At 48.4% G+C, this 13720-nt stretch overlaps 1 protein-coding gene across 4 annotated transcripts in view; it reads left to right on the top strand.

The window, feature by feature from the left end:
- The window catches only part of RPH3AL (rabphilin 3A like (without C2 domains)), a 90452-nt gene that overhangs the window by 6448 nt on the left and 70284 nt on the right, over positions 1-13720 (top strand). For 2 of the 4 annotated variants that reach the window (XM_075074034.1, XM_075074030.1), the window contains exon 1: positions 3155-3259. The exons of 1 other annotated variant lie outside the window; for it this stretch is intronic. The gene's annotated coding sequence lies outside the window, so the exon portion shown is untranslated. Of the gene's footprint in view, positions 1-3154; positions 3260-9104; positions 9179-13720 lie in introns of those variants that run through there. One more of the 4 variants, XM_075074033.1, reaches the window with a different exon arrangement.

Here is a 13720-nt window from a genome sequence, read left to right as displayed (position 1 = left end):
GCTCTTATTGATGTGGAGAGGCTGTAGACCAGGCCTTTTATAGCATCAGTGGGTTCCAAATATTCTCTTTTACTGTGTTGCCAACAATCCAGGACAGAAAGCAAATCTCCCCTGTCCTTTCATCTGCGTAATAATTGCACTTTGAAAACTCCATTTGCTCCTGCATGGAAAGAATTCGGTTTTTTAGAATGGGGCCCTCTGTTGTTCAGTGGATAATTTGCTCACTGAAATAATAATTTTTCCTTGTTATCCAAAGATTTCCAAGCATATTAGAAATGTAACTCAGTTTTCACAGTCTACCAGTGGCTATTTGACAGAGATACAAAAATGACGTGTGCAGAGTTACGCAGTTGCTGAGTTGGAAATAGAACCCAGGAGTCCTGAGTAGCAGTCCCCTGCTTTAAAATCTAGATCTCTCAGACATGGGACTAGAATTTACAGGTCTTCTCGACTCCACATGCTTTGTCTAACTTCTAGATTGGGGTTCTCAACCTTTTTCTTTCTGAGGCCCCCTTCAACATGCTATAAAAACTCCAAGACCCAGCAGGGGACAGGTGGTGGGGACTTGGGGCTCTGGGCTGGCTGTGGGCCCTTGGGTGTAGGCTTAGTTTGACTTCTATTTTTGGGGGGCAGGGGCTGGTGGGGCTTCACAGCAGTGTCCAGGGAGGCAGTGGCACCTCCACTCCCTGACTCACCTCAGCAGAACACTCAGCCTGTCTGGGGGTTCAGCTCAAAAAGTTTGAAAACTGCTCAGGGTCCAGGGAGGAGATAGCTAAAGGCTGTGTGTGGGCAGGGTGCAGGGAGGGGGGAGCTAGGGGCTGTGTGCAGGCAGGGGGGAGCTCAGGGTACAGGGAAGGGGGAGCTAGGGGCTGTGTGTGGGCAGGAGGAGCTCAGGTGCAGGGAGGGGGGAGCTAGGGGCAATGCACAGGCAGGGGGGTAGCTCAGGGTGCAGAGAGGGGGGAGTCAGGGGCTATGTGTGGCCAGGGAGTAGCTCAGGCTGCAGGGAGGGGGGAGCCAAGGGCTGAGTGTGGGCAGGGGGTAGCTCGGGGTGCAGGGAGGAGGTTGCCCAAGGTACAGGGATGGGCTAGCTGGGGCCTGTGTGCAGGCAAGGGGTAGCTCCCTCCCTCTCAGTGCTTACCGTGCAAAACAGCTGTTTTGTGGCTGCAAGCGCTGGGAGCTGAGGGAAAAGCGGGGACGCGGCGCACTCGGGAGGAGGCGGAGCTGGGGTTGGGCAGGGAGCTGCCAGTGGGTTCAGAGGACCCACCAATTTTTCCCCATGGGTGCTCCTGCCCTGGAGGACCCACAGAGTTGGCACCTATGGCAGTGGGGTAGGGGGGAGACCAGTGCTTTGGGTTTCAACCCTGCAGCAAGGGACACTGGGTTTCAGGATTTCAGCCCCGTGCAAGGTTTCAGACCCATGATGGGGTGCGTTGGGGCTCGAGGTTGCAGCCCCGCAATGGTGGGTGCCGGGGCTCAGGTTTTCAGCCCCGAGTTGGGAGGCTCCAGGGCTCAGGTTTTCAGCTACGCTACGAGGGATACCGGGCCTTAGGATTTCAGCCCTGCAGCGGTGGGTGCTCGGGCTCGCACTCTAGGTTTCAGCCAGAGGACTCACGGACCCCTGGTTGAGAACTGCTGTTCTAGATAATGTTTCTTCCCAGCCCTGAGCCTAGCACCTCAATACCTGACTCCTCACTCCCTCCTCCCCATGAGGCGAGACAGCCCTGGTCTAGTGCCCATACCCTGTGGTCATTGTAGTCGTTCCCTTGTGATCAGTGATCGGGTTGTGTGCTGGTGCCTCATGAGCAACCAGCAGTCTTGGAGAGGAGTTCAGCTCTCGACTGGATTTTAGCACAGGTCTTCTCGATGTGTTGTCAGAAGGACAGAGTCCTCTCTGTCAAGTTTTACCCTCAAGTATGTAGGACACCGTTCAAAAACGATTGGCTGTTGTAGTTACTTTATGTTATTAGAGGATGGTTTTTGTTCTTGTTTCGTTCTTTTGTTGTATTACAGTGGTGCCACGGGATCCCAACTGGGATCAGGGCCACACTCTGCTAGGTGTTGTGTATATGGGTAATAGGAGACAGTTCCGGCTCTAAAGAGCTTAGCCTTGAAATAGACAAGACAGATAAAGGGTAGGAGGGGGCTCTTTCTTTCTTTCTCTCTCTCTAACCTTCTCCCCATTAAAGCAGAGTGTACGTAAACTAGGCCAACTCACTCACTCTCTGTATCGGAGTGTTCTCTTGCCTTGCGTATTTGTTTGACCGCTGCCGTCGGTTCATGGTTGATTTGCTAATTTCAGTATCTGATGTTATGGAAAAATCTTTAAAATGACCAATCGAAAATGTTTGTGCTGTGTGTGTTTTCTCCGGGCATCTGGAAAAACGGGCTACAGCGCATTAAATCTTCAGCTGTGTGCTTGAGCCTTCATCCTGCGTGGGCGCTGGCTGGTTTCCTGGGTGATTGGAGGGACGACACAGAGCTGGAAAGTGACACACCTATAAAGTAATGGGTCACGGGGACTGCTAATAAAGGGCTGATGAGCCCAACAGAATACATAGGATCCAATCAGTCAGTATTGGGCTATAGTGGGCCATTAGATCATGGGGATGAGGGGGAGAGTAATTTTGGTCCCATCAGTGCCTCTTAGTGAATTGTCAGGTGTGACTGCCTGCCTTCTGATGAATGAAACCAAGAGAGAGAGGATCTCCCCCTGCTGAGCACTGGAGAGAAATGCCCCTCAGCTTTCTACTCCACACGCAGTTCTTGTACCAGTATAACCATTTCAGTGAGGAGTGGGGTGGTTTTTTTAATGGATATAGTTGTACCAGTGCAACCCCTGCTATAGATGCAGTTATACCAGTATAAAGGTGCTTTAGCGGGGTACAGCGATTCCTTTACTAGCTTTGAGATCAGCACCTTGATAGCAGTGCACTTGCGCCTATGCTTAGGTCGGGGAGGAGGGGTTTGTATTGGTATAGCTACAACTGCTGTATGTAGTCAAGACCTTAATGACTCCTGATTAGTATCTGTAGTCCGGCTCCACCGTGGCTGTAAATCCAGGCCTTTGTTTAGCTCCAGCTGTACAGTTCACTGGTTGCTGCCACATATTTATTTAAGGGCTGAGTAATGCAAGTTATCTAGAGTGCACCTCATGTTGCCCGGGAGTACACAACAGCCGCCTCGTCCTACAGATGAGGACACAGTCCCTGCCTGCGGGAGCTGGCAGCTGAGGACCCGTGTGACCATCTCGATGGGCATGGTGAGTCTCACCGTAGCTCTTCTCATTCTGAGTTGGCCATTCTTTACTTGCGTGTGCAGAAAGAAGATCTTAGTTAGAAATCCAGACACCCTGCTTTGCTCTTTGTTGTTTCCCCGTGAGCACTTCCAAGAGGCCTGTTGTTTCCCTTTGGCTCCCCTGAACACCTGAGCGTGTTCCTTCTGCACAGATAACCACACAGTGTAGCCACAGTGTTACTAGTGCTACTGTTAATGAGAAGCATACTGCTGTGCACAGTGAAATAGCACAGATGCCTTCAGTGCCCTGCTGACAGTGGGATAGAGCTGCACACTGGAGTAGCTCATTTCCTGGTGGGTTTTGATCCCTTGGCCATGCCTCCCATGTGAGCATGAGAGTTTGTAATGGAGCAAAACAAGTAGAGATGGTCTCCGGAGCACGTGGTAGAAAATGCAGTAGCAGAGGGAGAAGTCTGGAGCTGCTCACAACTTCCATGTTGCTCCACAGATTCTCCCGAGCGATTTATTATTCTCTGTCCCATATTTGTTCAAAATGCAGAGAAGCAAAGATCTGTCACCAACAAGAAAATCCAAAGCAATGCAGGAGAGCTTGGTTCTGCAGGGAGCTAAGCACTCTGGCCCTGATCTAGTAGAGCCCTTGTGCATGTTCTTGACTTTAAATGCATCATTAGCTCCAATGGGTCTCATGTGCTCAGGTCTTTTTGCTGAATTGGAGATGGAGCACTCATCACCTTGTTGGATCGAACCCTGAAAGGAGGGAAAACGGAACTCCTGATGTATCTTTGATATGTTGTTTTGTGTGTGTTCATATGGCTCAGGCCCAGATCCTGCATCCTTCTCTCACTAGAGTGGCTTTGTTGAAGTTACCTGTATGAGTAAGATCTTCTCCCAGGAGTATGACTTACAGGATTGGATCCTTGATCAGCTGCATCATCCAGGCTTCTTCTATCAGCTTCTCTTTACATGAAGAGTAGAGTTTCTTGGGTCTGTAGTTCAGCAAAGCAGGCGACCGGAGCTTGAAAGGTCATATTACCCATTGTCCAATGAAAGGCACTAGCCACAGGTGGGAATTTCAATATCAGCTATAAACTCTGAATGTTTAAAACTAACTAGTTATCTTAGGCTGTCTACTTTCCTCCATCCTCAGGGCTGCTCACCATGTGACTCCCAGTGGTATTAAAGTAGAATTTCAGTGAGAGCATAGCAGGGAAATCCCAGAGCAGAAGCAGAGCCCGCTGCATATACATTACACTGTAAGGTCCTGACTTCCAAAACTCATCCAGGCAGGTCCCGCAGCTGGCGTAGGCTGGCGTTGCTCCCTAATGCAGTAATGATGATTTATGCTAGCTGTGGATCTGGCCTGGGAGTCTAGGATCCCATGTAAAACATGTGTAGTTAATTTGCACTGCCAGCTATCATGGTTGAACACATGAGTTGGATATTTGCAGGCCCCAAAGAACAATTTAATTATTTGTGCATGCAAACATCTCATCTGCATGCGTGGTCATAGCCACTGCAGTTGCATGCACATTTTTTACTTCTGCCCTGGGCTCCTGGAGTTTAAATTAGACTTTTATTGTTCACATCACATGCTTTAGGCTTGTAAACTGCGAATCACACCAAAGCCAAGCAGATTGGTTACTTAGCAAAACTCTCTTACCATGTGTATGTGAACTTGGCAGCTTGGGTGTAGTGGTCACCAAGTGTGGAACTGTCTTGTAGCGAGATTTCCAGATCCTTGTGTTAAAGAAACAGTCCTCAGTTCCAAAAGGAAGAAACAGGACCCGAAAAGCAGATCAGTCTGTGATCAACTTAGGTGTAGGATGGAAGAAATGATCACAGCCATTTTCCTCCATAGCTTATTCAGAATTAATTTAAACTAGGCCAGGTCTGATGGTTGATCCCCATTAATTGATTTAGTATATTTGCTATGTAAAGTTTCAGCCCCTTTCTGTATGAATTCATCCTCTGCCCCCAGCAGTATTTCATGCAACCCTTTTATGTCTTTGAGAGACACGTGTTTCCATTCTTGGTCCCATTTGGCTAACACGCTTTGCATGGGGACAGAGCACGCTGACTTTTTAAAATTCAGAGGACTCTTTCTTGATTTTGGAGTCTGTATTAGGTGCCGGTTACTTAATGGGGGCTGCAGAGATGCAGAACTGATGTATACAGCACGATGCTCAAGCAACCAAGACCTGTGACTAATTAAAACATGACTGAAAATGTTCCAGTAATGCTGCAAGGTGAATTGCATCAGGTTGAGCTTGTTTTCTGGCTGCTTAGATGGATCTTAGCTTAATGAAATTAATTGAACACAAATGAGAGGATTTGGAACAACCACATGAAAAATAATAAGGGGTCAAAAATGACACTGGTAATCTGAATATTGGCAAACCTGGCATGCTCCCCAGGGCTCTTGTGCCCAGTCATGCTGAGCCATTCTGACACTGTATGGATGGGTGTGTATTGTGGAGGAGCCATTTAGAGTAATCTGCACAGCACACGAAGCCCAAACTCTGACTCAGGTCTAAGGCCCGCTTCTGTCCACACACAAATCGGTCTGAGTCAGGTCAGCAAGCCCCCAGGTTCTAGGACTCTGTGGGGGCTTGGGTCAGAGCCTGAGTCCTGCTGTTACTCAGGTCCAAGCCGTGTCATTTTGCAGTGTGGACGCAACTCAAGCCACAGACCCAAGTCAGAAGGTCTGCATAGGGCAGTATGGATGCGTTAGCACAGCAGCGAGACCAAGGTCCAGCAATTGTAAAGCAAGGTTTATGATGCAGCGTGGATGCTCAAACATAGGGTTGGAAACACTGCGGGTACAACTGTGCTGCAATAAAAATCTTCCCCCAAGAAGGGTGGGTCTCAGAGTCTGGGCTCCAGCCTGACCCCAAACACATACGTTCCAATTTTATAGCCCCACAGCCTAAGCCCTGCGAGACTGAGTCAGCTAACCCAGGCCAGCCGCAGCTGTGCTGTGGAACTTTTATTCCAGCCTAGACATTGCAGCCTGGACCCTGACAGACCCAGGTTACAGTGAAGTGTAGAGATACCCTTAGAGCCAGTGGAGCCTTGCCAAGGGTCTCCAGAAACCGTAGTGATGGGCAGCTTTTCAATGTGTGGAGCAATAGCTTGCATTGCACTCAACCATAGACCTCGGTCCAGGATAGCCCAGGTTTCTCCTTCAGCGCATGCTGCAAAGCTCTTGCCCATAGAAGGTGGGTGATGTGTAGCCATGTGTATGAGAATTAAATGTTGTTGCTGGGATCTTGGGTAACTGGCGGATCTGTTGGTTTAGTGCATTTCTGAAAGATCAGCAAAGGAGCCCCAAGCTTCTCATGTAGAGTAGGAATAATGTGAATTAGTAATTCATTACACATATCGCACAGGTCTCATCAAAGACCTAACAGCCGAGTGGTGTCGTGAGGTCTAATTACAAATCCTAGGGTTCTGAAAGGTGCTGGAAACGGTTCATCCTTGGCTGTGCTTCCAGTTAAACTACTTGGTGCCGGTTCATGTGGGAAACTACTTGGTTCTCGTTCATGTGGGCCTGCTGTCAGTAATGGACATGCTCTTCCTGGTTTAGGCAAGGCTCCAGGTGAAATAAAGACCCTGCAAGCGCTCCCAGTCAGCAGTTTTCTGGACAAGGCTGGCCTATTCTGTACGCTCCTGCGTTGGTCCAACTCTTTCTCAGAAACTCAAAGCTAGTCTGCAGCTTGGTCAATGGGTTCTGCTGACCTCCCACAACCCAAGGGCCCCTTGGATTTATTAGCATATCAAAACAGGGACAAGTGTCTCCCTAATGGCAGTTTGTAGGCTAATTGGCATTTTCTGAGCCTTCCTCAGAGAAACCTGCTCACCATCCATCTGACTGGGAAGGAGCAAAGCTTGATGCATTTGTGAATGATTTACTCAGCACAAATACACCTGGCCATGGTGATGCAGGGCCAAGGTCTGAGAGGTGCGCTTTCTAGGGAGAAGTCCTGGGTAGGCTGGAACATCACAGCAACTCTCCTCCTTCTTGAACCCCAGGGATGTCCTGTAAGGACCCTTCTGTTCAGCTAATGGAATGTTCTTTACAGCATGTGTGTATTTGTCAGGTAACCAGGCTAATAAAGAGCCCCTCATTAGCATTGGATCCTTTGGGAGAGTGTTAATGACCTTGTTGGTACTAACAGAAAAGCTGTACAGATATGCCTACCGCTTTCCCAGTGAAGCTCATTGCTCCTTGGCTCTGATGAGATCCTTGTGTGTTATCCGCTTCTCCTTGGAAAATGATGCTTAGTATGAGGACATCAATCAATGACTTTGACCCTGTTGCCATGCTGTAGAGAGCGAAACCCCTGACCCTGGGCTCCATTTGACATCAGGGGGGTTTCTGCTTCTGGTTGGACACGTGAAACTCTTTATTTTGAAGTGATGTCAGCCCCAGGTTAACAGACACTGCAGGGATCATGTGGAAACGCAAACACCAGTGTGATGTGGCCAGAGAGTAGCATGAATTGTGTCTGGTGTCTGTTAGGTGGCGCCTCACCTCTCCAGATTGAATCCATCGTAGGTGTTTGGTTCTGGGAAGTTAGAGTACTAAAGAACAACCCAGGTCTCTGTTAGATTAATGTTCAGAAAATCTGGGTATCAAGAGGAGACTAGATACCTTGTAATTCTTGGTACTTCTCTGTGTGGGGAAGCCCAGTGGCAAATCATTTGATAATGAAACTAGAACCTGCCCTAGCAATGGATGATCCTGGTGGCTCCCTGTGGCAGGTCTGGTAAAGGAACATGCTAGAATTGAACCTGCTCATGATATGTGGTGTGTCCTGGATACTGCATTGCAGCCCTTTGTCCTCCAGCTGGGAAAGAGGATTCTGGGTCATCAAATCCAGTCTTCATCTTGAAGTGATGCCAACCTTTTTCCATCCAATTCACCTGGGTCTGGCAAATCCCAGTGCATTTAGCTCAGTTTTGTTTGATGTTCTTGGGTTCATTTTGAGCTTGGAACTAGAGTTGGACCCAACTCAACCCCTGGATTCAAAGTACTCTGAACTTTGCATGCATTTGCTGTAGACCCAAACGTCGTAGCTGACCAGTAACTGCAGTGGGGCAAACCAACCCACATGCGCCCCTCTCCTCTCCCAGATCCAAACTTGTGCTAAGTTTAGAGAAGTTTGCATCTGATCTCTGCAGTCTGGACCCATCTCAACCCAAAGCTAAAGGTCAAACTCAGCTTTGTGACCCCAAACCCATGCGCTTTGTGCATTTCTTAGGTGGTGCCCCGCACAACACAGATCCCTTGATTAAAACCCTCTTGAATGTCCTAATGTAAAAATATTTCTGACCAGGAATGAAGTGTTGTGTAAGCTAGCAGATGATGATTGTCAGAATTTCCTCTGTGCACCTCCTATGCCACTTACCCTCAGACTGATATGCTTGTCCACCCACTTGGGTATTGCCTGTATAAATGCACCGCCTCTATCAGTGCAGCGGATCTGAGGGAACTGAGACATGGTAAGGTTTCCTGGCACTGTAGGTTTGTTTTCACAGCCTGGGGTTGGGAGTCCTTCGCAAAGCTGCTGCCTCGGAGATGAGTGATGGCAAAGAGGCCTGCTTTTGTCATGCTGTGTCAGGTTCACTTCGTAGCTTTACTGTTCAGTGTACAGTTGGGACCAGTTGTACAAACCGGCTCTTGGTGTTCAGACTACTGTGGCGGCAGGTTTTTGATCTAGCCCTAGTTGTACATTTTGACTCTGGATTCCCCCCCCCCTTGTGGAAGTATTTGTAAAACTGCATTTAAAATAAAATTAAATAATTCTTGTTCATATTCCACAGCTTCCATACAATGGATGGAAGGACCAGAACAGTCATATACTATTCTTCATATTTAGTGCTTACCATCCATAGATCTCAAAGCAATGTGCAGAGAAAGGTATCATTATCTGTGTTTTACAGGTGGGGAAACAGAGGCACAAAGCAGGACAGGTTGCCCAGCAGTCCAGTGGCAGAAGCAGAAATAGATTGCAGGCCCCTAGTCTGGTGTATGTTTGTCTGGCCCATCCTGCCTGATCTTGTTTTGCTGTTAAGACAGGGATCTTGTTTCCCCGGGGGAGTGCTGTAGTTCTGAGTCAGGCCTGTAGGGTTAATTAGGTGAGTTTGGTTTATGGAGTTAATCATGCAAGGATGTAAAGGTCTGTAAAGCCTTCTTGTTATTAGGTTTTACAGATCTTGACAGTGCGAGTTACTCCAAGCATGTAACTTCCAAAAGGCACCAGCACATTAGTCTCTTAGCTATATTTGAAACTTCTCAGAACCAGCGTGACATGTGAGAAGTTAGGGTAGCTGCGTGCTCATATCTGGCTCTAAGCATAATCTAGATGACAGCCAGTGCTAAGATGCAGCAGTATCGCACAGGGCTGTGAGTTACATTGCTGCAACTAAGCTGTGGAATGTTCTGTGCCCTGCTGACGTGCAGGAGGGATTGCTCTGGAGATGTGAGGGCGCAGTGGTTATCTGGTTTCATCACTTTGGAGACAGCTGCTAGCTGTGTTCTATAAACCAGCTGCCTGCCAAGCAGGGTAGTGGGAGGTGGGGCTTGGTGTATGGGAGGGGCTGTGGGGCCTGCCCTTGTAATAGGATGAATGTCTGGGAGCAGGCAAGGAGTGGAAGAGTTGTTCTAAGGCTCAAAGGAGTGATAATGAAAAATCAGCCCACTGCTGGAATAGCTACAGCTGATGTTATCAGAGAGATCCTGGTCATCTCGGTCTGTATGGATGCAAGGAGTAGGGTGACTTGTTGTCTGATGAAGGTTTATAACATGTATGCACACCCCGTCAGTGCAGGGAGGGGGCACAGAGACTCAGTTTATAACGGGAAGGTTTTCAAGTGAATGAAAGAAAAACCTTAATTGGGGCTTCTTAAATCAAGTCGTCATCATGGGAGAGGCTTTGAGGAGTTTAATTTGACAGTGGTTTTCCAATGGGATTGACTCAAACTGGGTGAGACTTCTATGGAGGTTCATTGCTCCGGCATCTGACTGCACAGCTCTCAACCTCTGCTGGCTGAAAAACGGAGTGTGAGTGTGTCTTAACCCTAAAGCACCTGTGTAACGTTAGGGAGATGGTCCTTCCAGTCCTAACGGCTTGTCCTAGCGCTGGGGACTAATGTTGGTGGGTAATTACCATCATGCAGGCCAGCTGCATGGCCAAACAGAAGAGAGAGAGGCCCATTTAAACCAATCCTGCCTGCCCCACTGCCCCCCACAATGGTGCATTCTGACATTATGAAACTTCATCTAATCTGACTGCTTGATTGGCTTGAATGTCCCTGGCTCTCCTGCGAGCTAAGCAGGCACTTTCTGCTATTGTTGGGCTGTTCCGAACTCCTGTCAGCTTGTCGTGCCACTGCTTGCAAGCTGCTTAACCCCAACGTGGCTTATTTGTAAAATATGGACATTGACACTTGCCTGTTTCCCTGGCAGGTGTACTGAGATTGTGTGTGTTTCTCAAGTGAAATCCTGGGGTGGAAGCTGTTGTATTAGACCCCGGCTCAGCCAGGCACTTATGCACCTTGGGGCCTGGAATTTAAGCACGTCCTTAAAGATAAGCTTTGGCAGAGTGCACTGTCATCAGGCGCACTTGCAATTTTAAGAATTTGAGATTAGGCCCCGAATTTGGAAATACTGCTGTGACGCTAGGAGGGAAGATCCAGGTCTGCAGTACACGCTGTCAGTGCTGGGAGAGTGCAGGAGGCGAGGACATGGTTTAACCTTTTCTTTCTTTACTAGTCATTTAGTCTCTGTTATAGCAACTTAGTGAATGTTGGTTCTTGTTGCTAAGGTTTCCTTGGGATAATGGGTGCTGGTGTGTGCCTCAGAGACTAATTACACAGCATCTTTGAGCGAGTAGTAGCTAAAGGAAAACCAGGGTAGAACAGCACCTGAGCCGAGCTGGTGGTCCTGAGGGAAGCAGGGCATCCCCCATAGGTAGGTTACTGAGCAGGAGGCCTGTTAATTGCATTAGCAGGGCAGGTCCTGCAGACCAAGAACTTGGCTCAGGCTGGCCCCTTGTGTCTTTAAAAAAAATAAACACATTAGGAATTGGCTCACTAATTCACAAATTTGTTATAGATGTGAGACTGCTTAGCTAAGCTGATTAGCAAATCAAAGCTGGCCAGAGATGTCCTGCAAGCTCATTTGTATGGCCGTTCTGTATGAACTGGCCTGCTAGAATTTCATGCTGTGTTGGCCAAACTACATGTGAATTAGTTTCCCCTGAAGGCCAGCTCAGGCTATTTGTTCACTACAAGTGTCCAAGGCTATATCATTGTACATTGCCTATGGCTGCATCCTGCAGCATGAGGTATGAAGGTGGCAATGTGTCCCCCCAGCATTCCTGACACTCATTGGTAAGTATCATGTTGGTTCATCAGAAAACACATCAGGAGCTGTCTCCAAGTGCCTAACCCACGTAAGTGACTCCAGAGGTGCGGCGTTATGCTGAACGGGGGACATATGCAATGCTGTAGAAAAGCCTGGCCCAATCACCCGCTTTGAGGAATAGAGGGCAAAAATATCTCTCTGTAGAATAAACAGGCCCATGGCAGAGAAGTGAAGTACTAAGCTGATTCCTCTCGAAGGCTTACTTAACATGATCGCTATTAATTTTAAACTGGGAGATGGTGGTGTTCTCTAGCAGCACTGCCAGGAGCAGAGAGAACTATTCTCTCTCTCCCCACATCCATCACAAAATCCATCTGAAGTGGTATCCTGAAATCTCAGTTTTGGAGCTTCCATCTGTCCCTTTGTATTCTGGGCCAGCCTCTTTGCATTTTGCAGGCTAATTGCAGAAGAGAAGCAACAGGCCAGTGTGTGCTGACGCTTAACGCCCAGAGGTTCACTGACCAAGTTGCCTGGAGTGGAGAGCGTCTGTGCACTGAGTCTTTTGTGCCTATTCACCCTATCCGCTAGCAACAGGACCTGCTTCTAACAGATGCTGCAGTGTTAGTGAGGATCATTAGCTCAAAGAAAGATTCCAAGCCAAACCCCTTGAATACAACATGCTCCGCCTTTGTTTCCTGAGCCTTATGATTCTGCTTTTTTCTCTAGTAGCATAGGCCCATGTCCTCAAAGATATTTAGGTGCCTAATTCCACACTGAAACCATTGGGAGTTAGGCACCTAAATACCTTTGTGGATCTGGGCCACAGTCCTTGCCAGGCTGGATCCAAGCCAAAGCCAGTTTGGTTCAGTCTCCTGTCTTTCGCAGTGTTCAGCCCCAAATGCTTGCAGGAAGGCACAAGAACCCCGCAATAGGCAGGTGTGGGTGTCATGGTTCCAGGGCTGACTGCACTATCCATTGTGGTATCTCTGAGTGTACCCCCTCTGGTGTCAGGCCTCATGCCTTCACCTCTTCTGGGGTGAAATGACACCATTTTGCCAGTCCTACACCAAGCCTTGAGGACAGTGCCCTGGGAGTGTATCAGTTGTGCTTACCCAGCAGGTCTGCCTGGATGCAACACTTGGCATTGCTTTCTTTGGCAGTCTGTGATCAGAGGATACAGTGACCAGGAAGCCTCTTTAAACCAAGGGATGTATTATTTCAACAGCAGGGGTGGAACATTGACAGAAAAAGGGTTTTAAACCCCTGCCCATCTCTCTTACCCAAAGGTTCACCATCCCCTGATGAGAGCCTTGGCAGGCCTGGCTTCTCCAGATGCCCTACCAGACCCTGGGGATCAGCCGTGTCCCCACAAACAGCTTCTTTCCCTCTTGAGAGTGGGAATGCTGCCAGAATTCCTTTATTCATGTCAGCTCTTGGGGTTTTGCCATGCACAACCAAACCAATTTGGTAAGTTGGCTGGATCCAGGAGCTATAGTCTGCAGAGCTCATCGCTGGGGCAGAGTATCTCAACAACCCTGAAGTATTTACCAAGGCATGGCTTATTCTGAGCTATTGCTTTCCTTCTTGCTTATAGTCCCCTAATACTAAGTCAATATGTTCATGCAGTAAGCAGCCCAGCATCCGGCTCAACATACTGTATCCATGTGACACTAGAGAGCAACTCCAGTTTTGTCACCATTTGATAATCTGCCCTCTGTGCAGGTCTCTTCCCATTGCTCAGAGATTGGTCTGTGCCCTGAAGACGGCTCCTCTCTTAACTGACGCAGCCCCTGCCCCACAGAGCTTACAGTTGAAACCAACAAGACAGACACAGGGTGGGAGACAGGGGTGATATTCCTACTAGTTTTCCATTGAGGTTCTGCATAGGTAACTTCTCTTAATAGACATACATTGAGAGGGCCCAGGAGACATTTAATAGCCTCCCCCAGCCACCTTTCTCTAGTTGGTCCCTGCTTCCTGACAAGCCGCATGTTTTACGTTTACCTACAAAACCAAAAACCTTTTCCTCCCTTTCTGAGTGAGATCCTGCCCTCTGCCATGTCACATCCAGCCGCTCAGCATGGCACTGTGGTT

The sequence above is a fragment of the Chelonoidis abingdonii genome, chromosome 20, assembly GCF_003597395.2.
Source record: "Chelonoidis abingdonii isolate Lonesome George chromosome 20, CheloAbing_2.0, whole genome shotgun sequence".
Taxonomy (NCBI): Eukaryota; Metazoa; Chordata; order Testudines; family Testudinidae; genus Chelonoidis; species Chelonoidis abingdonii.
This window is presented reverse-complemented; position numbering and strand designations above follow the sequence as displayed.